Source organism: Lissotriton helveticus, chromosome 3_1, assembly GCF_964261635.1.
Source record: "Lissotriton helveticus chromosome 3_1, aLisHel1.1, whole genome shotgun sequence".
Taxonomy (NCBI): domain Eukaryota; kingdom Metazoa; phylum Chordata; class Amphibia; order Caudata; family Salamandridae; genus Lissotriton; species Lissotriton helveticus.
The window spans coordinates 1,490,989,826-1,491,016,705 of record NC_136061.1 but is presented as its reverse complement, the minus strand read 5'-3'; the positions used below and the strand labels follow the sequence as shown (position 1 = coordinate 1,491,016,705).

Genomic DNA, 26,880 nt, shown 5'->3' with positions numbered 1-26,880 from the left:
AATAAATGGGAATATAATTGGAGAGAAGGGAGGTAAGAAAAACTGAACTTAAAACATTCTAGAGTTCTGTGTTCCAGCTGGAGGATTGATATATTGCAAACGCCAATATTCATTTGGTTTCTTATACCTGTAGGGTTAAACAACATTGCCATCACCTTCCTTCGTCACCCACATTCGTAAAATTGAGGAGCAACTTTTCCACTGCCTGTTTTACTTCTCCATTCACAATACCCTTCATTATATCTAGGTATAGTGATCCTGCCTCGATCTTTGCCTAATTTATCCCTTCTGATCTTCATTAGGTCGAGCCTAAGGGCAGCGTGCATGCACTGCTCGCTCTGCTAGGCATGCTGTATTGGAGTATGCACTGGAAGCGCCTCCCACTCTCCACCCACATTTGTCATTGGCTTGTGCCATTGTCCTTTGTAAATGCTGGCTTCTGATTCGTAAATAGTTCTGATTCGTAAATAGGCTTGTTAGTCCCTCTCGGTACCTCCTTGTCTGCATATGTTACCTGCCATAATGGCTGGACCTTTTACTTGGGTTATTACACAGTCTACGTTATAAGTTGGTGAGCACTATATTCTTTATTGACTAATGGGGAGAACCTGCACAGGAACGCTGGGCACGCTTTTCATTTCTTATTTGCAGTACCCAACGTGGCTGCATGGGTTTTTCCCCCTATTTATTAACTTTGGTTATACTGCCAGCACCTGCGCTTTAACTTTTAACATCGTGCGCTAAAGTGCAGGTGCTGCGATTGCTTCAAAAGTAAAGAAATAGCAAAAAATGCACCTTTTCTTTTTTTTAATTCTTCACTTTTGGAGCTATCACGGCACCGGCGATTTAGCTTAAGACATTTAACGATAAAGTGCGGTGCTACTGTTGTAACAAAAGTAAATAAATAGGGGGGGGGAAAGTAATCGGCCGCCATGTTTTTTTTCCCATTTGTTTACTTTGTGTTAAACCACGATCCTTTATTTTTTGTGGTCTCACCTTCTTTGAGTGACCTGTGGGAGCCATTCCATGACTGCCTAGGTGCCCATAGCAGGAACGCATTTAATTGTGAAAGTTTGGTTTCCAGTAGTAACCCGTTCTCTTAGAAAGAACTGGCCGCTGGGTGAATTCCATTCTGACAAATGACTACGGGATGGGGTAGCCTGGCCCTCCAACTCAGTGAGTCCTCCGCTCACGGTGTTATCCCCACAAATTGACAAATAATTCAGACATGCGTGAATCTTTAGTGCCAGGACACACCGTGTAACATAGCACTTTATCAAGCACCGCATTTGTTTTACCTGGCATTACAACTGAGTGAGTCGAATAGTCGTCTATTAAACATGCAGCAATCTGATGGTTAGACGTCAATATCCCGGCCAGGGCAATTTAGCTTTTTAGTCACTTGTTACATTCGGTAATTGTGCTTTCTGCTATCCACAGTGCTTAGGAACGGCAGAAATGGGGAATGAAACGCAATATTAAACACGTCATTATTGGAAGACCTGTGCCCCCACAACAAGCTACTGAGACTGTATTACAATACTGTAAAACATTATTTAACAAAGATAATCGCATGAAATCGTCATCATCTCGAGGTTAAACGAAATTAGACATATGGCGTAATAGACGCATCAGTTGGTTCTTTATCGCCAATGCCTTGTCCAATCATCAAGTTAAGATCTCGGGCTTGATGGGAGGCTGTTGTTTCATGAACCGGAATGCTTACTCAGAATTCCTTTTGCCTCTCTTAAAAGCAGCGTGCAAAAGGCCTTTCTTGATAGATGTTCTAGCTGCAACAAAGACGGATGAGCGAAGTGTATTTTCTTTGTTGAATTTTTGAAGGCCTGTTAAGTTTCTGTTCTAGTTATGACAGGGGACACTGTCACAAGGCCTTTTATGTTATGCATTCAGCGCTTCTCTAGAAAATGCGTTCACAGGCTGTTTTATCTTCCAGTAAGATCTGAATACGCGAGTGTTTGCCAAGGTTCCTTTTTTCCCTGTTAATTAGCACACCAATTAACAGCTGTACATTTTTGCCATGCAATATGATAATATACAACAATATATAGGGCAATCGACCATCATCTGTATGTCTTCTAGAAGCTGTTTGGTTTGTTGTGAACCAGCATTTTCCATGACGTAACGGAGTGTTTACTTTGAATTTCCTCCTAAATGAGAAGGCCATCTCTCCATGCTGAGAAAAGCCATAGTGCCAATATCGGCCACACTCACAGCCCTCCTGCAGCAACGTACACGTAACATAAATAAGCAGACAAGACAACTTTTTGGTGGAGAAAATTGCTGCAGGTTTATTAGCATACCAAATATGCCAACATGGTAGGTTATCTTACAGGCGATCCAAAGGCAAGCCGCCCCTCGCAGCCTACCACCTGAGGGGCCAACTTGCATAGTGGCCTTAGCCAATCGGTGCTTAGCGGTTGGGGTGATGGGATAGCCCCTCCCACTTCCGGTGAACCATTGGTCCACCATATAACTCACACCCCCCACCCCCCTACGAGGGGCGGAGCGTTCAAGCGATCCCCGGTTGTACAGGTTTCCAACCTCCCGTAGGCCTGATGGGGTGCCGTCGCACCCCAGGTTCCACCGCACAGACTTCTTGGGGATATTCGGCCTCAGCACCCTTTGTGCTCCTGAAGAGGGTACCCCTGAGTACCTTTCCGCCTCTGGATCGCCATGTAACGCCGCCACAGCCCTGGGTGTGGCGACCGTCGCAGCCAGGGCCCCCCCACCAAGGCCGGCATTCCTACTTACATCCTGCTATTTCTAGGGCCTCTCCCCTATCCAGCAAGAACAGGTCCATGCTTATACTGGACAGATGTACCCCATCGTCCTCAAAACACCCTGTGAATTCGGCGTGTAGCACCCAAGTCTAATGAAGCCAAGTCTCCTCTGCCCAGTGAATTTATGCATAGCGCAGATGAACCTCCTGCGCGCAGGCTCCATCGCCTCCCCTGCCGAGCTCCCTGTCTCAGGAGCCGGGGGTGATTTGCGACCACTGAGCTTTACCTGTCCCCCACTGGTTGCTAATTTGCACTGTGTGGTCTTTGTGGTCTTCTTCTCTGGTGCATTACTTCGCCACATTGACCAGACAATTTCATAGTTCTTTTCAAATTATCCCTGGTGCACATAGCAATGGTGTCACAACAGGTTTGAGGGAATAAGTGTATGGTGCCCGTCATTAGACACTGCACCATTTCGTGAAGTGTCAACCTACGCATCCTACCCTGCTTGCTGAACCTTCGACTGGTCCCAGATGCCCGGACCCTGCTATCCACCTGTGTCCCTTGATACTTACACCAGTAATGGTGTCGAACTACCAGATTGTGTGTCACCTGTTTCGCTTTAGTCCTTTTGGTGGATCCGGTGAGACCCTTCTGTGTCACTGCAAATGCTGTGTCACACACTTCAGCCCGATAATGCCCTTGCCCGTCCTTCAAAGACACCTTGCAGCCTGATTTTGGGCTCAGTACACCCCAGTCTGTGTTTCTAACATTTATCTCCTCTACAGGCTCCAGATAGTGTGAGTGGCTATCCCTATCCCGGCAAGGCCTGTCAGTGGCCAATCCCCCTCCCCCTTTGGTGACTATACTGCCAAGGGATATGTGACCTAAGTACGGGTGTCGTCGCATATTTGCTGTGAAAAAAGGGGGGGGAAATCGCATGAACGAATACTTGCCCCTTCTTGAGCAGTGGGAACGCTAAACAATCCTTCTTCAATCAGTATAGCCAAATTATGCTCTGACCCCATGTTCACCTCAGTATATTGCACCCCAACCCACACATTAGCTGGCAGCTTCTGCCAATGCCTGGCTATAGGGCTGGAGTTTTTGTCTGTCCTGGATAGTCTCGAGGATCCATCTCTTGGTGCATGCTTGCAACCCTTAATATTATCACAATAGTTGGGACGAGTCCACTGCCTGGCCGTAAGCTTAGCTGAGCCCCTGCCGAAATCGCCTGCCTGTGCAAGCACACCAAGCTGACTCCCTCGGCATCCCATCCCTTTAACACAAGGTTTACCTCTTTAGTCATATCAATAATTGTCTCCATCATGCGTTAAGGCTAGTATGAGATATGCTTAGACAACATCCCTTCTAATACACCGTGCAAAGTAACTTTTCTATTTGTCTCTTAACACGTCGCCCCGTTTGGGCACCCTATCCAAATGTATATATCATGTAGTGCAACTTGGAACACTATTACTTTCTCACTACGTACTTCCAGGCATGAAAATACTGCCTAAAATCTCCCCACCTTAGTACCTGAATAACCACTAAATAAATACTGTCTCAGGCAGAACGATTACTAGTGCACCTAGCCAAGGGCCCTCCACTGCGTGTGAACCCCTGCAGTTCATTTTAGACTTGTTATTACCTGCCCACATCTGGACCCTACAAGTAAAACCCAGCCAAATCAATCGCAGGCCCTCCTGCTAAGACACAACCCTATCTGGCCAAAAACGTGCCAATAAGTGTCCAATTTATTCTGGGCACCAGAAATTAAAACAAACCGTTAAATCCAAAGGCAAGTCACTAATGATCTTGACGTACTCCGTGCCTGTTGTAGTGGTCCTCTCTGAAAGCCAGACAGTGCTACTTAGAGACAATTGAGGGACGGTGCCGCGCACCTGAAACAACCACCCTGACAAATGAGCACCGGTGAACTTGCTGCTGAAAATAGCAGTGGCGGGCCATAGCCGCACTACCGGAAGTCCAGACTTGACTTTCTCACCTTGTGGGGTTAAATCAGTTACCAATTTGACAAGTGTGTACCCTGCAACTAACTAGGTGGGGAAAATGTAAGGGCCCCTCCCCCTTGTGTGACACAGGTGGATTGCTATGACAGAAAGATATAAAAACCGTGTACGGTTTCTGCAAGTTATTCTGGGCAACAGAAATTAAACAAACCGTTCAATCCAAAGCGATTTAAACAAATAACAGCTTTGTTGTATCAGCCAAACCAACATTGGAGTCATAGCCGAAAGGACCAAGTGTGGGCCAGAAAGGAGGAGGTATATGAGAGGCTCCTGCAGGCCCCAAGGTTTGTGCAACTTGCTGCTGCCTCCCCATAATGCCAGTGGCCCTGAGTTTAGGCAAATGGTGATGTTATGATACAACTTGAGTTATGTGTGCACAGTTAAATCCGTTGGTTCTTATTTCAAGCACCTGTGCACTGACCTGTTCTGAGCAGTACGCTGAAAACCAGCCATGCTGCAGTCTGCCCATGAGTTTATAAAGCTATCAAAATTAGAAAACCCTGCTGCTGTGGAAACTTCTGAGGCTTTGCCTGTGGGTCAGGATTTTTAGTGTGTCCGGGTGTATTTCCGCACAGTAGGTGAAAGGGGTTCAACATAGCTGATTAAAACAATTCTAATAGCTGATTAAAACAATTCTACTAGCTGCACTTAGGAACGTAATGCACTCTCACGAGCCCTATTAAGTGGGTACATACACATAGCCTGCTAGTAACATATGCTTGAGATAATTTTGCCACTTGTATACATGGACCTAACCATTAGTACATGTCAAAAGGTACTATACCCCATAATACTATAGTGCGATAAGCTTTTATCCCGCCATCGTTGTCGTTGTGAGGCTCCCTGGCGCATCCGGGCCAAAATTTTGCGCTATCCAGGAGGCTGTAACTAAAATGCATGTTTCAAGTAACAAAAGTGTGTATTGCTGGGTCTTATTAAGGCAGGGGTAAAGTATTTTTGGGTCTCTCCCCTGCTACATTCAAATTCCTATTGCAATCAAGGTCAAATCTGATGCTACATGAATGAAAAGTCGTCCTGTAATCACAATGTACCAGGGTCGATAAAGTCAGAGGCAGGCAGGTCAGTCCTGTATTATGCTGGAGTGTCCTGGACACTGTGTACCTCCCAATACCTTCGTACTTCCCTCGAGTCCCCAGGCAACCCCGCCGGGTACCCCTTAAAACAATTGTGTAACTTGTCCTGTGCACGATGTGTGTGAAGGAGAGAGAAATGCGTGGCTGCATAACATTCAACAAAAGTGCACCCTCAACGATCCCTAGCAACGTGTGTGCCACCTAATTAGCGCTGGAAAGAGCTGGCTTCTAGTGCCCCGCTTGCGTGATTTTTATCGCCCTTTTCCAGAAAGGAGATGACTGGACCACCTCAACCTTATTGGCCTCTGGGGCTCGGAATGCTTAGGATGAGTGCTGACTGCTCTTTAGAATCCACAAGGGTTATCCTGGATCCAAAAGGAAATCATAACTGTGGGTGCATGACACCGCCCCTACCCTTCAGTCTACCACGTATAAAGATGCTGCCCTGCTCTCAAATAAATCATGTCTTTTCGGCTGAGGATCCGAATATCCCCCGTGGCCCAAAGCAGGCGCGCCACGCCTTTAAGTAGTTTATTACATTTTTTGCTCTCCATTACCGATTGATCCCTTTATATAACCATTCCCGTATGACATGTAATAAAACCGGAGCTTGGCTGTATTAATTAGTTGTATGACATCAGCCCGTAGCCTGCCTATGGCTGAAAATAACCAGGTACACCTTTAGCTGTCGGTGTTCCTCAACTGGACTGCTTATCTTGTGCCCCTTTAGTGATAGTGCAGGGTGAAAATTACCAGTGTTACGACACTCTTTTACACTAGTCTGATGTTATTTACTTATATACCAAACCCATACTTTCTTAATACAAGCTCTATCATAGACAATCACCTCTTAATCTGTTAATTTATCAGAGAGGGCTGTGCTGTTTTACATAAGGTTCAACATCACAAGAGGGTAATTTAAAATTTGTCAGACCTGTCCCATATATGAAAATATTTCACTGTCCAGGTGCCTGTTGCCAAGCGCTAGAAACCATCCAACTTAAGCGCAGCGAAAAACTGGTGGGGCAAACATAATAGCTCTATATCTATCCTTGCTACAAAGCGAATTGACGAGGGGACCATAACCCCCGCTAGGCCCCTGCCACCCAAATAGGTTAGAGGGAAGGACAATTGACTGAGTCAGCACAGGGACGGCCACTGCCGAATTCCACTGCAATCTCTGATAGGTTACGCGCCCTTTGCCCTCTCCTCACACTACACAACTCCTCGTCATTACATTCTTGACTATCAATCAGGATTGACCCATGAGGGTCTCAATGCGCTGACACAGTGCAGAGGGAAAAAGGTGGACATACACTACTTGCCCTCAGCTGCTCACAGTACAGTGTTATAGACCAGTGGGGAGTGCACCTGCACTGTGCACCAGCAGCAGAACAAGTCACAAATGATAGTACGAAATAACCGTGCCAGCCAAACGACGGTGCAGCTGCACTGTTTGCCATCAGCTGCTCGCCCCCTTGCCTCACTATCGGCCCAAGTGCAATGGAGCGCTTTACTAGTGCATCAGTTGCATTACACAAGGTCAGATTGATTCATTCTTTAGACACAGGGAGAATCCGTAAATTGCCTAGAATATAAAGTGTGTCAAGCCAACGCTGGGGCCCAAGCCAGGTTTCCATGTACCAGTCAACAGCTCTGATTTTACTTTATGACCCAGAAGATATTTTGAAATCCATACTGTCGCCACAAAAGTCTGCTGTGATTAATACCGAAGTCCCGCGGGTAAACACTTCTCCCTCTCTCTCTCTACTGCGCGTCTTAAAACGCGCAAGTATTGTATTGGGATACATCCGAGTGCCCTAGAGGGTACATAACCATCAGAACTAGATGCGCATTAGTCCGCGAGACTTTTCATACTACCAAACATTCCCGCATTTTAAAATGCACTCAAGCCTCAACCGTCGGTGCCTTAACACACGGAATTATCACACAGTCTCACCTGCAAAATTCCGATAAATAGAGACTTGACATGAGGACAAATTCGTCAGTGAATATACCCCCCTAAGAAGGGGGAAAGCCGAGAACATAAAAAATCATATTTCCGAAATCAACGCCGCCCAATACATTTGCATACATTTCCACACCTTTGATACGACAGAGAAGTAAGGGAGCCAGGAGTAATCCCAATGTCCCTGTTTATTATAAAGTACACCACATCGCTGTCTCGTACCAAGCCCCGAGCAAGAAGGCAGCAATATCCCCCCTTCCCTATAAAACACCCTTGGAAAAACCTCACCGTGAGAGTAATGCGGTCGCTCTACCGCTTGCAACCGGACCCTTAAACTCCCATTCGACACACTCAGCCTGCTGCAATCGATATCAGTTCAGGTCGGGGATGGGCCCAGTCTCCCATGCTTGAGTACAGTTAAAGAAGGCTGCCTGTTGCCTAGAAAAGACCTGGAGAAACTCCAAATCTACAGAAGCCCACAACAACTTCAGAGCCGCCACCAATGCTTACCACCAACTCCTCAGAAATACGAGAAAAACCACTATCAAAGACAGAATCTCCACACACGCACAACAGCAAAGAGCTCTTTAACATCATCAAAGAGTTCGCCCAACCCACCACCAAATCTACTGACACCCCCTCACAAGACCTCTGCAACAAACGCAGCACCTTTCCCCACCACAAAATCAAGAACATTTACAACTTCGATGAAGAAAGCCAACACTCTCAACCCTCACCAGCTGTCCCGACACCCAGAAGCCAACGATCGACAGCTGGACAGCCCTCACCACCGAAGACACACTGAAGACGATGAAGTAAATCCACTCTGGGGCTCCCAGGGTCCCCTGCCCCCACCACATCTTCAACAGAGCCGCTGACACCATCGCACCCATGCTTCGACACACCATCAACCGCTCTCTGGCGAACGCCTCCATCCCCGATGACTGGAAACACGCTGAGATCAACCCCTTCCTAAAGAAGCCCTAGGCAGCCCCTACCGACCTCAAAAACTACAGGCCCATCTCCCTGCTCCAGTTCCCAGCGAAAGTCCTCAAGAAAGCCATCAACAGCCAACTCGTCGCCTTCTTCGAAGAGCACAACATCCTCGATTCCTCCCAATCTGGCTTCAGAAAAAAACACACAGTACACACAGTACAGAAACCGCCCTCCTCGCCGCAATGGACGGCATCTGCTCCCTCCTGGACAAAGGAGAGAAGGAAGCCCTCATCCTCCTCGACCTTTCAGCCACCTTCAACACACAGCACCCTAACATGCAGACTTCATGAAGCAGGGATCCGGGACAAGGCCCTTGACTGGATCCGCTCATTCCTCTGGCAGAACGCAGCGGGTCCCTCCTTTCCTCTCCGACCCTACACCAACCACCTGCAGAGTTCCCCAGGGATCTTCCCACAGCCCCACGCTCTTAACGTCTACATGGCTCTACTCACCTCCATCGTCAGAGCCCACGGCGGACACAACATTGTTTCCTACACAGACGACACCAAACTCATCCTCTCCCTATCCAACTAACCCAATGCAGCCAAACACAACTTTCAAGAAGGCATGGAAGCAGTCACCAAATGGATGAAAAACAGCTGCCTACAACAACACAAAACAGAGGTACTCATCATGGGCCCACACCCTGACCCCTGGGACGACATCTGGTGGCCCCCCGCCCTCTGAAGCCCGCCCACTCCCAAGGACCATGCTCACAAACTCGGAATCATCCTGGACTCCGAGCTCAAAATGGACCGCCAGATCAACTCTGTTGCATCCTCCTGCTTCCACACCCTCCACCTCCTACGCAAGACCTTTAAATGAATCCCCCTCGACCACAGAAAGACCGTCACTCATGCCCTCATCATCAGCAGACTCGACTACGGCAATGCACTCTACGCCGGAATAAACAAAAACCTCACCCGCAAGCTACCAAACATCCAAAATGGAGCTGCAAGACTGGTCCTCAACCTGCCAAGAAACTGCCATATCTCCCAGCACCTCTGCACACTCCACTGGCTCCCCATCGAGGCTAGAATCACCTTCAAGATCCTCACGCAGGCACACAAAGCCCTCCACAACGCAGGATCAGCATACCTGAACAGCCGACTCGCTTTCCACGCACCCCAAAGGACCCTAAGATCAGCCCAGCTCTCCTATGCCGTGGTCCCCCGTGTCAGAAAGACCAGATTGGGAGGTCTCTCCTTCTCCTTCCTCGCAGGCAGAGCCTGGAACGCCCTACAGCTCCACCTCAGACAGACTACATCACTCCCCATCTTCATGAGAAACCTCAAAACTTGGGTCTTCGATAGACCTCCTACTTGATGGACTGGAACCTGCACCTCGCCCTCCTCCCCAGCGCCTTGAGATCTTTACAGGTGAGTAGTCGTGCTGAACAAGTACCTGATTTGATTTGATTTGATACAGCAGAGGAATCGCTAAGCCAAAAATCTTAAACTGAGATCTGATTGGGTGTCACCACCTCAACCAGGAAGTTGTGGCAACCATCTTAGGACTCGCAACTCAGTACGGAGTTCTAAAAACACATAATAAGAAAGACATAAGGGGACTGGGCAGGAATACTCTGACCCCCTAGGCCTGGTAGTGGGGTCCCAGAGGAAGCATGAGGGGAGCCGGCTGGGTCGCTGGGCTTCTTCCACGGCCAAATTTGGACCATTTGAATAGAAAACCACCAGCAGCGTGTCATCAGCTTAGGAGACTATGGACATGTGAAACTCCTGTACAATTTCCGCCAACGTATGCATACAGACTTTAAACAAAGTAGGACGGAGTGATGAGCCCTGAGGCACCCCAGATATTTAGAAAAGAAGTGAGCCAATTCAAGGGTTTGTCTTGGGTCCGAACTTCCCTGAGCTCTTCTATCAGAATTGTGTGATCTACGGCAATGAACACCGCACTTAAGTCTAGAAGCAAAATTGCGGCAGAACCACTCTGATCAAGTATGCTTTTAAGCTCCTTAGTGACCACTAGTTGAGCAGACTAAGTGCTATGCTGTGCATAAAAGCCCATCTGTGTAGGATGCAGATAATGGTTGTCTTCCAACAAACATGACAATGCATAGTTGACAGGTTTCTCTAGCACTTTTTCTAAGAAAGGTAACAACGAAATAGGACGGCAGTTTTTTTTTGTTGCAAAAACGGTTTTTATTGGCAATCAGGTGGAAAGATACATTACAGGATAAAGCAAGTCAGGCATCAGGTAACGATGCGATAAAACGGCACAGCTCCAACAAGACACCTTTTATAATGAACAGTCCCCAACTAATCCCCCCCTCTCCCATATTCCCCCCCCCCGTAGCCATTGTGTCGTGCTCTCCCCTTCCAGTCGATGACGTGTTAACAGCACTCGTCCTGAATAAGGCCCACAGTGGAGGGTAAGAGGCCCCCCTCAACGGAGAGTCCCGCCCCCCAGATCAGTCAGCAGTGAGTGTAATTAGTGTGTGCACCTTGGGGAGTGTAGAGAATCCCAAGTTCGGTGCCCTCACCTCGGGGTCCCCCCCTCAACCTCGCTCTGGTCTCCATCCGGCAATTGGAGCGCTACCACCAGGGCCTCCCACGCCCTGGCCACCTCCAGCGCATTGTCATTGTCAAGACTCCTAGCCTGTCGCAGCCGCAATGTACTCTCCGCTTTCGCCCAGCGCTCTAGTGCGGTCTTCCAGCGCAGGTAGCTGGGGCCTTGAATTGACTTCCAATGCATGGAGATCTCCCGCTTAGCCAGTATTAAACCCAGGTCGCAAAATTTGCTGGTAACTCGGTTGCGTGGGGTGTGAGGGAACCACAACAAAAGGCATACGCCCATGTCAAGATCGATCTGCCGGTCCGTGACAGCATTCAGGCAAGACATTACCGCCTCCCAGTAATCCGCTAGCTTGGTGCAAGTCCAGAACATGTGGGCGAAGTCCGCATCCGCGGTCCCACATCTGGGGCAAAGCGAGGAAGCCCCCTCGAAATACTGCGAGAGCTTCGTCGGTGTTAGGTACGCTCGGTGTAGAGTGAAAAACTGGACCGTTTGAAACCTAGCGTTCCTTGTGCCCTTCCATGCTCTGCGCAGTAACTGTGGCCACACCGTGTCAGGGATAGGACGCCCGATGTCCCCTTCCCATTTGGCTCGCAGCCCGTCTAAGGGTCGCAAGGCTGTAGATGTCAGCCGCCGGTAAAGGCACGTGACGGCCTTATAAGTGCCAGCGGCCGTCACCACGTACTGGCAGCACTCCGAGGTCGGGGGTTCAGTGAGCCCACTCCTCCAATATCAACGAATACCTGCCACCAACGCAGCATGCAGCAGGTATCCACCCCTCGGCAGACCGTAGGAGTCCCGCAGCTCCTGAAACGGGAGCAGCGAGCCGTCCCTGTAGAGGTCGCCGACCGCATGCAGGCCGAGTTCCTCCCAGACTGCCAGGGCGGACCAGTCGCCACCATGAGGGAGGGCAGTGCACATCCCGAGCGGGATGTCTGGGGCGTAAGGGCGAACAGCGCCGGAGCGCTTGTGCGCCCGAAGCCAGCAGCTGCGGATCGTCCGCTCCTCCAACGTAAGCAGAGCAAGGTCCAGTTTCTGTCCCAAAACAGTAAAAGAGATGAAATGTCTCGGGAACACTTTGTCTGGCGCGTCCTCCGGCCCACGGAACTCCAAAGCCACTGCCTGGGTCAGCCACTGCAACTGCGCTGCCAGATAGTACCACTCGAAGTCCGGGGTTGCAAGGCCCCCGTCCGCCCTGGGGCGCATCAGCGTGGTCAGCGCAACCCGCCTCCTGCCCGAGCCCCAGATGAACCCCGTCATCAGGGAACGGAGTCCACTGAAAACCGATACGGGTATCCAGACCGGCAGAGTGCGGAATAGATATAGCAATCGGGGAAGCGCTACCATCTTCAGCAGCGCGACTCGACCCGCGGCCGAGAGCGGCAGCGTCTGCCAGAAGCCCATGCAACCCCATAGGTTCCGAATTGCCCTGTTGATGTTACCGTCTAGGAGGGCCGCAGGCGAGTGATAGATGTGTGTGCCCAGATAGGGGAGACAGTGGTGCTCCCACTGCAAGACACCCTCCAGCTGGGTGTCATCGGTCCTCGGAATCAACGGGAAGAGGCAAGACTTCCCCCAGTTGATTCGCAGCCCCGAGAGGTGACCAAAGTCCGACAGGAGCTGTTCGGCCCCGCGTAGAGAATCGTCCGCGTCTGCCAAGAACAACAGGCAATCATCCGCATAGAGAGAGATGTAGTGGGCGTCGCCCCTCAGCGGGAGCCCTGCATACGCCCGTCCCAGCCGGGCATGCGCCGCCAGCGGTTCTATGGCCAGTGCAAATAACAGGGGTGACAGAGAGCACCCCTGTCGGGTTCCTCTACCCACCACATACGAGGCCGAAATGGTGGACCCCGTTTTGACCCGGGCTGTGGCCGCAGCATAGAGCAAAGCAGTCCACTTCACAAAGCGTTCACCCAGCCCAAATGTCTCCAGGACACGGAGCAGGTATGGCCATTCGACGCTGTCGAACGCCTTCTCGATGTCAATTGAGAGGATTGCGGCATCCGGAAAGCTGGCGGCCTCACCCCCCATGATCCTGAGCAGCCGGCGCACACAGGTGGCAGTGGTGCGCTGAGGAATAAAGCCCGCTTGGTCGCTATGCACCAGGGAGCGCATGTGGGTCAAAAGCCGCGTCGCGAGAACCCGGCTGAGGATCTTATAATCCGTGGTGAGCATGGAGAGCGGGCGGTACGCCGAACGGCAGCTCGCATCAACCCCTCTCTTCAGTAAGGGTATCACCAAGGCCTCGCGAGTAGACGCCGGCAGGCGCCCCAGATCCCAGGCCTCTTGGTAAACCGCCCGCAGTCGGGGGACCAGCACATCCGCGTAGGCCGCATAAAATTCTATCGGGAGGCCATCCGTACCCGGAGTCTTTCGGCGAGCCATGTGTTTGATGGCCACCCTGATCTCACCCTCGGAGACATCTCCGCCCAGCTGCGTCACGTGCTCCGGGTCGAGCTTGGGTAACTGCGCCGACACCAGGAACTCCTCCAGCCCTGCCGGGAGGCCCGGCATCCTGCTCACGTAAAGGTGTTCATAATACTGAAGGAATTGGTCGTTAATGTCTAACTGCGTGTAGACCATGCGCCCCTCCGGGGTGGCAAGCGCCACTATAGGGGAGCCACGGGCCCCAGGACTGGCCAACCACGCCAGTAACGAACCCACTTTGTCCCGCTCAGCGTGAGCTCGGACCAGGAACTCCTTATAATCAAAGCAGCGCAGCTTTTCCAACGCCGTCGCCACCACCTCTCGCGCCTCCGACACCGCGCCACCAGCCTCGGGGTCCGAGTGGTTGCGCCGTTCCTCCGCGCGCAAGCGGTCCTCACTGCGTTCCACATCCTGCAGCAGGGTCTTGCGGACACCCGCGGTGGCCGAGATGCAGACGCCCCTAACCACCGCCTTAAAGGCGTCCCACTCCACAGCTCTGCTGGAGGCCGTGTCCACATTGGTGTCAAAATACCCCTCCACCCCACTACGCACACTTGCCTTAAATGCCGGGTCCTCCAGCGTCAGTGGGTTCAACCGCCACGTTGGAATAGCTTGGCGTCGTCGCATCCACTGTACCGACACCAGGCAAGGGTTGTGGTCAGACACCGTTCTAGTCAAATACTCGCTATGGCGGATCAGGCTCTGGATGTCCAGTGAGCACAGAATGCTGTCTAAGCGAACATGCAGATCGTGCGGGGGGGAATAAAAGGAGTAATCTCTTTCCGACGGGTGGTGGGTCCGCCACGCATCGAGTAGGCCCCAGCTACCCTGCCAATCCCTCCTACCCTGCGCTAACTTGTGAGCCGCAGCCTGCGCCAGTGGCGGGTGTGATCGATCCAGTTCCACGTCCAACACAGAGTTAAAATCCCCCCCAAGCAGGACCGTGCCGGCCAGAACAGTCGCCAGTTTCCCAGACAGTCGCGCAAAGAAGGCAAGCTGGTCCACATTCGGAGCGTAGATACTGCAGAGTGTCACGTCCCTCCCATCCAGGCGGCCCTGTACAGCAACAAACCTTCCCTCAGGATCAATTATCGTCACCAGAGGCTGAAAGGGAACCCCCGCCCGGACCCATACCAGAGCCCCCCCGTGCAAACGCCGAGTAAGTGGTACAAAACACATGCCCCCGCCACCTGCGCTGTAGGGCCCGCCCCTCAGATTGATCAATGTGAGTTTCCTGCAGGAAGGCGATCTGCACCCCCCTGCGGACAAGATGTGCATGGACCCTGTGGCGTTTCAACATGGAATTCAGACCCCTCACATTCCAGGTCACACACTTCAGGTCAAGGAGGGTCCCCATATCTCAGAACAAGCACAACCCCAAAGAAGGCAACTTCCGCACGCACACTGGCTACTCCCCATGAAATGAACCCCGACACACCCCAACAGCCCCAGATCCCACCCCTCCCCAGAATAGGTCCCCAACAGCAGAAACCCATCCAAAAAAGTAGCACCCAACAGCAACAATCCCTGGTAACTACCAGAGTCCCACAGTAAGTGTGGGAAAAAATGAGGGGGTGGCCTGTTGCCTCTCTCGCCAGACCGCCAGCAGCACACTCCCCCGAGTCAGTGAGGCCTCCCCTACGCGCCCCACGCCGCCCGCATCCCCTCCACAAGTAAAACAATCAACACTACAGGTGGTGGCTGCCCAATTCCAGTCCCAGGCCCAGTAGGCCAGTGTCGCCATCCCAGGGCACGAACACAGCAGGTCATACGATACCAGTTCAGGAGAGCAGTAGCTTCACTCGTCCATCAGACCATCTGCAGTCCCAGGCGTGACATGCGGCGGTGCGGGGACCCCAATCACCGATTCCTCCGAGGTCCCCCCATCAGTGCCACCTCGAGACCCCGACTCCACCGCCGTCGCGGAGTCCAACGCCTGGGAGATGTCGGAGACCGCCTGGAGGGCATCCCTGCGTTCCTGCTCAGTCTGTGAGACCGTGGGAGTCCGAACCTTCGGCGGTCGTTTCTTGCGTCGCCTGCCCCGTCTAGGTCTCGGTGGCGCCCGCCACTGTTCCCCAGGCGCGTGATGTGCATCCGCACCGGTCTTGTAGAGCTCCAGCCAGTCCCAGACATCACCGGGGTTGTCATAGAAGGAGGATTTGCCATCAAGCATGATCCGGAGGTGGGCTGGGAACAAGAGAGAGTAGCGGACGCCCTCCTCCCGAAGCGCCTTCTTGACCGCCAGAAAAGTAGATCGCTGCCGCTGGACCTCCAAGGAGTAATCAGGATAAATGGAGAGCTGGGCGTTGTCCACTTTATAGGGTCCCAAAGCTCGCGCCCTTTGCAGAATGAGGTCCCGATCTCTGTAATGCAGCAATCGCGCCACCACCGGGCGGGGAGGCCTGCCCTCGGCCGGGGGGCGAGCTGGCACGCGGTGGGCACGCTCTAGGGTGTAGAACGGCGACAGCCCCTCCGGGACAACCACGTCCCGTAGCCAGACCTCCAGGTAGCCCAGCATGTCGGCCCCCTCGATTTTCTCCGGCAGGCCCACCACGCGAATGTTATTGCGGCGGTTTCGCCCTTCTGCAGTGCACCCGCTGCTGCAGCTCCCCCAGCAAGGCGCCAGCCGCTTTCGATGAAGGTTCCAGCGCCTCAATCCGGGTTTCGGTCACTTTGACCCGATCTGCCAGTTTGCCGTGGTCTGCACGTAGTAGGCCCAGGCTCGTGGACACCTGCCCGATATCACGATGCAAGGCCTCCCTGGTATCAGCGATGGCCTTCAGGATCTGCTCCAGCTGACTTTGCGGCAGACCCGCCGCCGGGTTAGCGTCCGGTGTGGGGCCCCCATCAACCACAGGCCCCCCAGCAGCCTCCGGGGGGGGCTTCAAGGGGCGCTTCCCCATGGGGGCAGCCGCGTCTCTCCCCCGCAGCACCAGGGTCAACGCCTTACCCCGCGTACAGCTCGCCAGATCGCAATCCACGGGGCCTCTTGACGTGCGGCACTCCCTCCGGGTCCGCCGGTCCTCAAAGCCAGCCACTCTCCGACGATGCCCGGGACCCCCTCGAAACAATCCAGTCCTCCGGCCACCAAGGGCCCCCCTAGCGGCAGCACTCCCTCAAATCCAACTGCGACATGCAGTTCCGTCAGTCCAAAATGGCGGCAGGGCGGCCCTGCAGGGACCCAAGTGCACGAGGGCCAAGGTATAGCGTGCCCGGGCCCCAAGAGAGGAGCCCCCGGGCGTCCTCAGGCGCCGGGCACCAGTTTGCCAGTCAGTGGTGGTAGGGTCCCTCAGCTTAGGATGACCAGGGGTCGCGCAGGGGCATCCCCCCCTAGGTCGGCGGCCTCACAGTCCGGATGCACCACAATCCCGGGGCTCGCAGCACTCCACTCCTCCTGCTGTCACCGGGCCGGTCCGCACTCCGAGCCTGCGCTCCACAGGCGGTGCACAGCGGGGGCCCCAAAGCAAGCCGGGAGGGGGGCAGCGCCGGTCGCCGCTTCCCTGGCGGGCCGCGCAGGAAGAGGTCCGTTTCCAAGCGTGAGCCTCCCGGTCGGGCAGCAGTAGGGCCCCCCCCCGGGCCGGGCGCCTCACCTGGATCCCCCGCGTGCAGGAACCCCCGACGGGTCCTCGCAGGCACCCCACAAGGAAGCGGGTCAAATTCCGCCACTGCGGTGAAATCCTCGCCCAGAACTCCCGGTCACCCGGCAGTCAGTGGCCGGCCAAGTAACGTCGCAGGTCGGCCGCCGGAGTACCCGAGGCCGGGGACGCAGCTGACCTGCAAGGCCGCAATATGGCCGGCGCCGCCCAGCAGTCCGTCGGTGCGGCGCGGGCTCCACGCAGCCGGGGGCTCGCCTCCGCTGCCTCCGGTCAGGTCCCCAGGAGTGCGTGAGGAGACACGGGCAGTCTCAGGGCGCCAGGGCCTCCAGGATCAGCCACGACAGGATTAATGGGGGAAGGCCGCTGTGGAGCTCAGCGCTCACACGTCTTCCTCCATCGGCCACCAAGCCACGCCCATAGGACGGCAGTTGACCAGCATCGCCGTGTCTAAATGGGATTTCTTCAACAAAGGCCTGATGATTGCATGTTTCCAAATCTTTGGAACTAGCCCTGAATCTAGTGATCGATTGAGTAGCTTGACTATCGATGAGAGAATAACCTCCAAACCCTTAGATAAAATATGAGGTGGCGGTGGGTCTAAAGTGGATCCTGATTTGATTTTACTGATAAGCGCATTCAATACTGGGGAATGTGTTAACCCTTTCCATGCTGCTGTCGGCCATTGGCCGACGGCTGCACTAGCTCGCTGGTGCTGCCGTCGGCCAATGGCCGACGCGGCTCCGCCCGTTTTGCGGAAGCGCCGCACTTCCGCAAAACGGGCGTCGCAGCCGAGGGGTTAAGGCTGGGAGGTGGGAATCACAATGACACCCTCTGTCTGACTCAGGTCTACAACTATATTGCACCAGAGTGAGTCCTAAATCTCTTCAACTTTTTTCTGGGGAAAAACGCATGCTCATTGCATCTTTTCCTAGCAGATTGCAGAAAAGTGTTACCCTGTTCTATTGTTGTAAGTGTTTTAAAGATCTTAAATAGTTCCTTAGGGGAATTTGAAGCCTGGATGATCATCTCCTCATAGTAATTAGCCTGAGCTTTTTTAATTTCATTATGATAAAGTCTGATGGTAATTTTATATTCACTTTTTAGAGATTGATCATAGGATTTCCTCTATTTCCCCTCGAGACCAAGTGAGTATTAAACCAAGGGGCTCTTTTAGTATTCAATTTAGGCTTTATCCTAGACTTTGGGATACATTCATCTAACATATGTTCCATCCAATGTTCCCATTGAGTTTAAGCCACCTCCAAAGTTCCCTTTTAATGTGGGCTGGAGGCCTTCAAGGTCTTAACCCAAGTTTTGCTTACAAGCTTAGACCAGCTCTGCACAGGGCCAGAGAAGAAATTAGATAGCATTCATGTTGATATCTTTGTCAATGTGAATGGTATAAAATGATGATTTGATCACGGTACAGGGATCGGTGAGTTGACCTCAATCTTTAGATCATTAGAAAATAATTGGGTCAAATATGTGTACTCTCTCATGAGTGGGGGCACCTACTTGTTAGATTAGCTGCACCGCATCCAAGCCCTGTGACAGTCTCTAGTGGAAGGATTATTCGCTTTGTCTAAGTTAACCTTAAAATCACCTAGGATAGTAATGTGACCTTTCCTCACAGCTAGACTCGCTAAAATGTCTGGTTGGACATCAGTGAATTTCATACTCAAAACCGGAGGTCTGCAGATTAGGGCTACCGAAAATGTGCACGTTGGAGAGAATGTAATAACAAATTGGAAAGTTTCACAATCCAATATTGGGAAAAGTGTGGTGACACATATTATGCCAACTTTCAATATGATGGCAATACCACCCCCTATTTTGACTACACGATCCTGTCTGCATATTTGAAATCCCGGAGGAAGGGCCATTAATATATCAGGTGCAAAAAGAACAATTGATAAACGGAATGTTGAACAATGTCAAATATTCACACCAGTACAGAGATCTGGGCCTAAATCCATAGTTGTTTTCCTCCCCATGCCATTCCAGTTTAAACCTAGCCATATGCAAAGCAGTCTTGACCCTGCTACCCATGGGAACAGTCCAGCCTGAACTGCCAGGCAAGGACCTCCCTGGACCTGAAACAAGCATCCTTAGCCCCGTTTCGGGGTTTCACCTCTCATCAGCCAGGCTAGCTTGACTTCAGTGGTAAGGAGAGCACAGAACTCACATTTGGGCAAACGCGGACCCACTTGGGAGACAAATGCAAAAAGAACAATTGATGGTCAGAATGTTGAACAATGTCAAACATCCATTCCAGAATGCTTGTTTACATTCCAGGGAGTATACCCGGCTTAGCAGTTCAGCTGGACTGTTCCTATTAGGAGCAGGGTCAAGACTGATTTGCATATGTCTGGGTCCAATTATGGGTGGTGTAGTAAGCAAAAGAACAAATAGATGTAACCCAGATATGTGACTGGGGTGAAGTTTGATTCATTCAGCATTACATCCATCTCTTGTTGCCACAGCACTTTTCGCCCTAAGTGGGATGGGTATGCCCAGAAGTGAGTCCCATGCTCTGTGTGCCAAAGGATTCAAGCTAGCCTAGCTGATGAGGGGTGTTACCCCTAAACCGGTACCAGGATGCTTATTTCTGGTCCAGTGAAGATCTGGCTTGGCAGCTCAGGCTGGACTGTTGGGGAACAGGGTCATGACTGATTTGTATATGGCTGGGTAAAAACTGGAGTGGCGTGGTGAGCAAAAGAATGATGGATTAAACCCAGATCTTTTTGACTGGGAGCACATGTTTGTATTGTTCAGCATTATGTCCATCATTTGTTCATTTTGCTTTTGTTTCCCTGGGTGGGAAGGGTATACCAAGACGTGGGTCCCGTGCTCACTGCCCCATTGGATTCAAGCCTCGCTGATGAGGGATGTTATCTTGAAACTGGTCCCAGGATGCTTGTTTCTGGTCCAGGGAGGACCCGGCTTGGTAATATGGGCTCGACTGTTCCCATGAGGAGCAGGCTAAAAACTTCTTTGCATATGGCTGGGACCAAACTGGGGTGGCGTAGTGAGCAAAAGAACAATGGATTTAACCCAGATCTCTTGACTGGGGTGAATGTTTGATTCATTCAGCATTCCGTCCATCACTTGTTGCAGCAGCACTTTTTGCCCTAAGTGGTATGGGTATGCCCAGACGTGGGTTCCTTGCTCGCTGTGCCACTGGATTCAAGCTAGCCTGGCTCATGAAGGGTGTTACCCCAAAACGAGTCCCAGCATGCTAGTTTCCAGTCCAGCAAGGACCCACCTTAGCAGTTAGGGCTGGACTGTTCCAGTGAGCAGCAGGGTCAAGACTGATTTGCATATGGCTGGGTCCAAACCGGGCTGGTGTAGTGAGCAAAAGAACAATGGATTTAACCCAGATCGCTTGGCTGGGGGTGAATGATGGATTCATTCAGCATTCGGGCCATCATTTTTTGCCGCAGCACAATTAATACATCTGGGAAGAACACATGATGATCCAGGTTTCCATAACAAACAGGACATCCAGATGTTCCTCCTCTAACTGTAACCTGGTCTGTGTTTTATGACTTATAAGTGTTCTACTGTGAATTAAACTCATCTTCCACAGTTCCCTGTTTGTTTGTGTTGCTTGTGTTGTCTTACACCACCGTGTGTGCTCATTTAATACACAATTGCAATGAGCACATACCCCTTCACTTTTATCCAGGTTGTCCGTCCTAAGCCTAGAACCACACTGTGACCCAGGAAGTTGCCTGAGCGACAGTAACTGTTCTGTCATGTAATTTTGTATGTGTGGGGGTAGGGGAGATTTGGGCAGGATTCCTAGTGATGAAGCAAAGCTTCGCATTTGCGACGTGCTTTTGTCATGAACCTCGTTAATGTGTAATAACGTAATAAGTTGTACGTCTTACTAACGTTTGTTTTATGTTTAAACGAGGTCCCCCGAAGCTTGCCTATGTGTTTTACTAAAATAATTAACTCGAGTCTTTTAAAATGGCCGCTGCTTGGAAGTAAGTGTCTGCGCATGCGTCAGTCACACTCACGTGTCCTGATGTGTTTGCAGAGTTGGAGGGAAATAGTTGCGCATGCGTAATGCATAGCTTTGCCAATAACGTGGTACTGCTCGTGCCACTGCTCTTGTATCTGTTTATATGTAGCTAACATTTAGACTGCATAAGTATATTTCTTAGTGATAAGTTGAAAGTACAAACCCTGTGATGTGTTTTCATAATGTTATTTCTCTGTATTAATTTGTTCTCGCTTACTTTTCATGTACTGCGGGGACCGGGGGTCTGTCTGAACTGAGAGCCATCTTGGAGGGTACTTGTGCGCAGACTCGCCGAAAGTCATCACGGCATTGAATAACTGCCAAAGAAGGTTGATACCAGAAGCAAGCCTGGGAAAGCAGCACCTTCGCTTGCAACGTCATGATATTGTTCTATTATGTTGCAAAAATGTATTCTTTGCCTGTATTCTGCGCAACTTTCTCATGGGAACCCCAATCTTGCTAGGCGGTGCCCTGAGATGTAAATAAGGCCTCCAAATAGTGTATTCTGATTGGTGTGTTACCCAAATCCTATCTTAGGACCAATCCAAATTGAGGGATTCTGACACTTTGCAACATTGGGGGGTGGTACACCGTCTCCAAACTGTATATCTACCCTGGGTTCACCTAGGGAAATTGTCCGACTTGTCTGGTTTAGCTGACCTGTCACTGACCCATCGTACTCAATAGGTGACTGAAGATACAGAGCGCTGCGGAGCACTCTGTCTGAAATTGACCATAGACTAAGGTTTTACTGAACCTTAAAGTGCTGGCGAAGCACTTTGCTGGGAGTTCGCTGACCCAATCGGGGTCTTGATCGATAGCTGCAGAGAGGGTGGAGCGCAGGCGTTGCTTCCAAACTGCGGGTGCGGTCCTGTCCTGGGCGGTCCTGTCCTGAGGGTTTCCTGTCCTGTCCTGAGGTCCTGTCCTGATTCCTAATCCGAGGGTATCCTATCCTGTCCTGGGTGTCCATTCTGCACCTGCTGTCCTTTGAGGGGTATCCTTCCTTGAGGGTTTCCTGTCCTTAACTGACCCGTGGCCAGGGTTTGGTTTCCACACCAGTCTAGGTAAATATTGCTCTAAGTTCTTTAAACTTGCACCTTCTAATTTTTCTGTCTTTTGCTTTAATAAAGACATACCTTTGCATATGTCGATTTTTCCATGCTTTGCCGCAAACTATTGAATCATAAAGTCATTTGCATATTTTCATAACGTTTTCCCATGTTACCCTACCTGTTAGAAATCATATTTTGCGTTGCAGTTTGTCATTTTCTGATATGGTCTAGAACGGCCTTACTTACATTTTCCAAAGAACTTTTGCTCTAAGTGCATAGCGTTTCCTGATGCATCCCATATTAGCATTTCCATGATTACCCTGACTCTATTTCTCTATAGTTATGTACTTTTCATTATCTTGATTATTGATTGCCTTATTCTTGTAAACTTGATGCTTAATGAAAACGAACTTTAGATAAAGCTTTTAAAACTTCCAGTTGTCCGTGGTCATTTTACAACAGTATTGAATGCCAATTTGAGTTTGTATTTTACTGCCTTTCCTTTTACAGCTAGCTCCCTGATCCGTTGAGGTCATAGGTACCCGTGTCGGTGAATGGTAAGTCGGGTATACTGAGTAATTACAGTAGGGAATTCACACAAATTGGTAGCAGCCCGTGAAGTCACCCTGTCAATGAATATTGTGAATTGAAAGTATATGGGCCCGAAGCCGGAAACGGCGAAATTATTGGCTGGGTGACCTCGCGCGCTCTATCAGTTTTTCTGGCTAGCAGAGGATGGTTAGGGACTAGTTGAGGGTTAGGCAGGATTAGTTAGGCTAGCTAAGTCGGTAGCTGCTAGTATATTAATGCTGCTACAAGAGCGGCCATTCCGAGGGACCTGATCAATCTCTTGTGAATACGCTGCTTTGAAATTCATGAATTGTTTTATCACTGTTATTCTTGTTCTTATATTGTTATATGTATTAATCCATGCGTTTGTAAACCGTCTCGTTCATTGTTGTCCGAACTCCCCGGGGAATTGAAAAGGCAAGTGGTGAATAGAATCCATTGCCTTGAGGTCGCAGGCTTAAGGAAAGTTAGGTGCAGGTTAGGATAACCGGGAAGCACTAACTAGGGTTTTTTCTGAATACATGTGTGAATAAATGTCAGTAACGAGGTTCATTGGCAAAATTCCCATAGTGGCGTAACCTAGTAAGGGTCACACCGGAAGAGTAGCAGGTTCCTCGGAGCTTGGGTGAAAGCAGAGGGGTCCGCTGGGAAACCTTAGACTCGGATATATCCCAGAAAAGTGGATGAGTTTAGGGGAATAACAGGTTCACCGATGCTAGAGTGAAGGGTAGGCGGAAGAGATTTACCCGCAGCGTGTGAAAAGTAAATGGAAGTAGTTTACTTGCAGTAAAAGAAATCTTTCCTGTCTAGACACTTGAGCACTGTGGCGAATGTGTATTCGTTGTAAAATAACCAAGCACTAGCACTTTAGAAAGAAAGAAAGTTTCCGTTACCTTGTGAAGGGAGGGAGTCAGCCGCGAAGCGTCTCTGACGTCACTCCGTGCCGCGCTGGGATTGGTAGAAGCAGCGGGCGGGTAGCCGGGCTGGAATTGTAAAGGAGGGGTGAAGCGCCGGAGCGTGAGGACAGTCTCACGAAAGGGCCGCGCACCCATTGGTCGAAACTATTTGAACGCGTGCACCCCATTGGTCGCACGGAATTGCAAGGCGCGTTCTGATTGGAGGTGACATTGTAAACAGAGTTAAGCGTAGAAATCGTATGTGGCACTCGTATTGTCCAGAGATTAGACCCGATCCAAGAAGCCAAGGGTTTGAAAGGGATCAGTGGAAAGCCAATAGATACGATATTATGTACGGAACTAAGAGAAAAATGTCCCTTGTAAATAGGGTAAAGAATTATTTCAAAACGGACAAACCAATTAAGTCCAGAGAGGGCGTTATTGTCCCGCCACCGAATACTCCTGCCTCGTTCATGATTATTGACCGAGGGTACAATACATGTGTGTGGTTGGAAAATTGGGTAAAGTACACAAAAGATGACGGAATATTGGCCTTTCCGTTAGACGGTACCTTCAATGGTAGGATTTTATTTAATTTGAGAACCCGAATGAATGGATTGCATCCCAGACCGAGGCTAACGCAGTATGAGGCATTAGAGGAATGGGAGATTGAGGCTTTCGAAAGAGAGAAGCCCCGAATGGACAAAGGTCTGACCAAGTGGTATCCAAGGCTGAAACAAGAGACCAGGGATAAAAAGATGAAACAGTGGAGACAGAGCATGATTGTTGAGCGTCTGTTTCCCATGATGCCAGCAGGTACCCCTTCTGCAGGAGAGAAAAGGGCAGAAAAGAGTAAGCATTGGGGAGCTATTGGGGAGTCGGACGATGAATTATTAGATGTTATGTTATGTTATGTTAAGTGCGTTTTGAGCAGCGCGCTGACACCGAAGCTTCCTGGCGCTGATAGACAGAATAGATGAGGGGGGAGCAGAGTTGGCGAGATCTAACCAGAGGTGGGGAAGAGGTGGGTTTTCAACATTTTCCTAAAGGTCAGGAGGGAAAAGGAGGATTTAATGGGGAGAGGGAGAAGGTTCCAGAGTGCGGGAGCCAGGTGAGAGAAGCGGCGACCGCCGAATCTCTTGGTTTTGCTCTTGGGGGTGATCAGCAGATCTCGGTGAGCTGATCGAAGATTGCGTGTGGGACAGTGAGGGCGAATGAGGGATTTTAAGAAAGCGGGACCAGGGCAGTGAAGTGCTTTAAAGGTGAGGCATGCCACCTTGAAGGCAACCCTACGATCGACTGGGAGCCAATGAAGGCACGTAAGCAGAGGCTTAGCTGATTGCCATCTGGGAGTGCCATCTTTACGAGAAGTCCGCCCCCTTATGATGAGGGAGCCCGACTTTCCAGTACAGGAGAAAATCCCCAGCGTCCATCTATTAAGGAAGAGGACAGATCCCTAAGTAGGAGGGGAGGTGGTCAGGTACTGCCCTATTTTGAGAATCCCGGACCCGCGGAGGTACGAGAGATATATCCTAGAGTGCCTGTGAGCCCGGAGGAAAAATATTCCCGTGAAAGAGTTTTTTTTTCCCGGACCTCTTTATGAAAACGAAGAGAAACCATTAAGTTCAGGAATGCCCATTTTACAGCCTCCCTATGGGGAAGAGCGCAGATCATTTGGCACAGGAACTTTGTTCCCAAAACCAAATTATGGTGGAGGACCAAGTGAAACGCATCCTACTGCCCTGAGTCTTACCCCTCACCTGACCCCACAGATGATACCTGACCGGACATTAGGAAGAGTACTAGATGAAAGGGAGCAAGAGGCCCTAGCTAGACAGAGAACAGAAATAATTCAGAAAATCTCCCAGTTAAATACCAGTCCTGAGGCTTTGACTATTCCGGTAACAATTGGAGCAGTGGTTCCATTGTATGGGAATAATGAAGGAAGTTCAAACCCTCCAGTCATGAACCCAATCATGGCCCCACCGAGGCAGGAGCCCCTACTGATAGACGATCAGTCCAGTGAGTGCGAGTCCAAAGTTGTATTTTTGGACCTGCCAAACAAACAGACAGGGAAGGGAGTGCAGAAGAGGCATAATCCTTTTAATGCGAAAGAAATTAAATTAGAATCAACGTCAGGTACTAGGAGTGTCTCTCTGGTAACTCCGGAAGAAATTGAAAATTGGAGTCGTGAATTAGAAAAACAGGCTCCGCAAACGAAACCTTTAGACCTCTACAAGCTGAGGGTAGAAATAGAGGAATTAATGGCAGGAAATGTGGGATTAGACAGATTAAACACCTATTCTGAAGAAGAGTTGCTGTTTATGTGTAAAAGCCTTACCAGAAGTACCAGAGTGCTCCACGAAAAGCTGACAGATACTGCAGCTAGTATGGGGGTAGATATTTCCCAATCCAAGCCCTTGCAAAAGCCTTACAGAGCTGAATTCTCAGACAAGGATATAGAGAACTTGAATGTGTCAGGGAAGAAGTTGCAGATTAAAGAATTGCTTGCAGTTTTGCAAAAATGGGGAGACGTGGAGAAATGGAAAAGCAGGTGGGCACGAAAGAAAGAGGAGGCTCGATCCAGACAAACGACCCCTGAGTTCCCTTTGAGAGAAGTAGACAAGCCCGAAACATTATGCCCCATGCGTGAAGTACCAGGTGGGAGGTATGTGCACGTTCCATGGTCCAGACAGGATATTGTGTCCTTTACTAACGATTTCCCGAAATTACGCAAGAAGCCAGTTGACTGGTACCGGCAAGTGGAAAGGTTCGTAAAGGTGCAAAAATGCCTGTGGAAAGACCTGGATGGATTTTTCGACATTGTGGTTCCGGTAGATCTATGGACCGAGTGTAAAATTGCCATAGGCTGGCCTAGTGAGGAGTACCCAAGGGACTCTAGCACAGGGGAGCCGTCGATTGAAGTGATGAAAAAATA

General features: G+C 50.6%; 1 protein-coding gene across 3 annotated transcripts in view; it reads right to left on the bottom strand.

Moving 5' to 3' along the window:
- SLC37A2 (solute carrier family 37 member 2) overlaps window positions 1-26,880 on the bottom strand; it is a 928,549-nt gene that overhangs the window by 178,806 nt on the left and 722,863 nt on the right. The window lies entirely within an intron of this gene.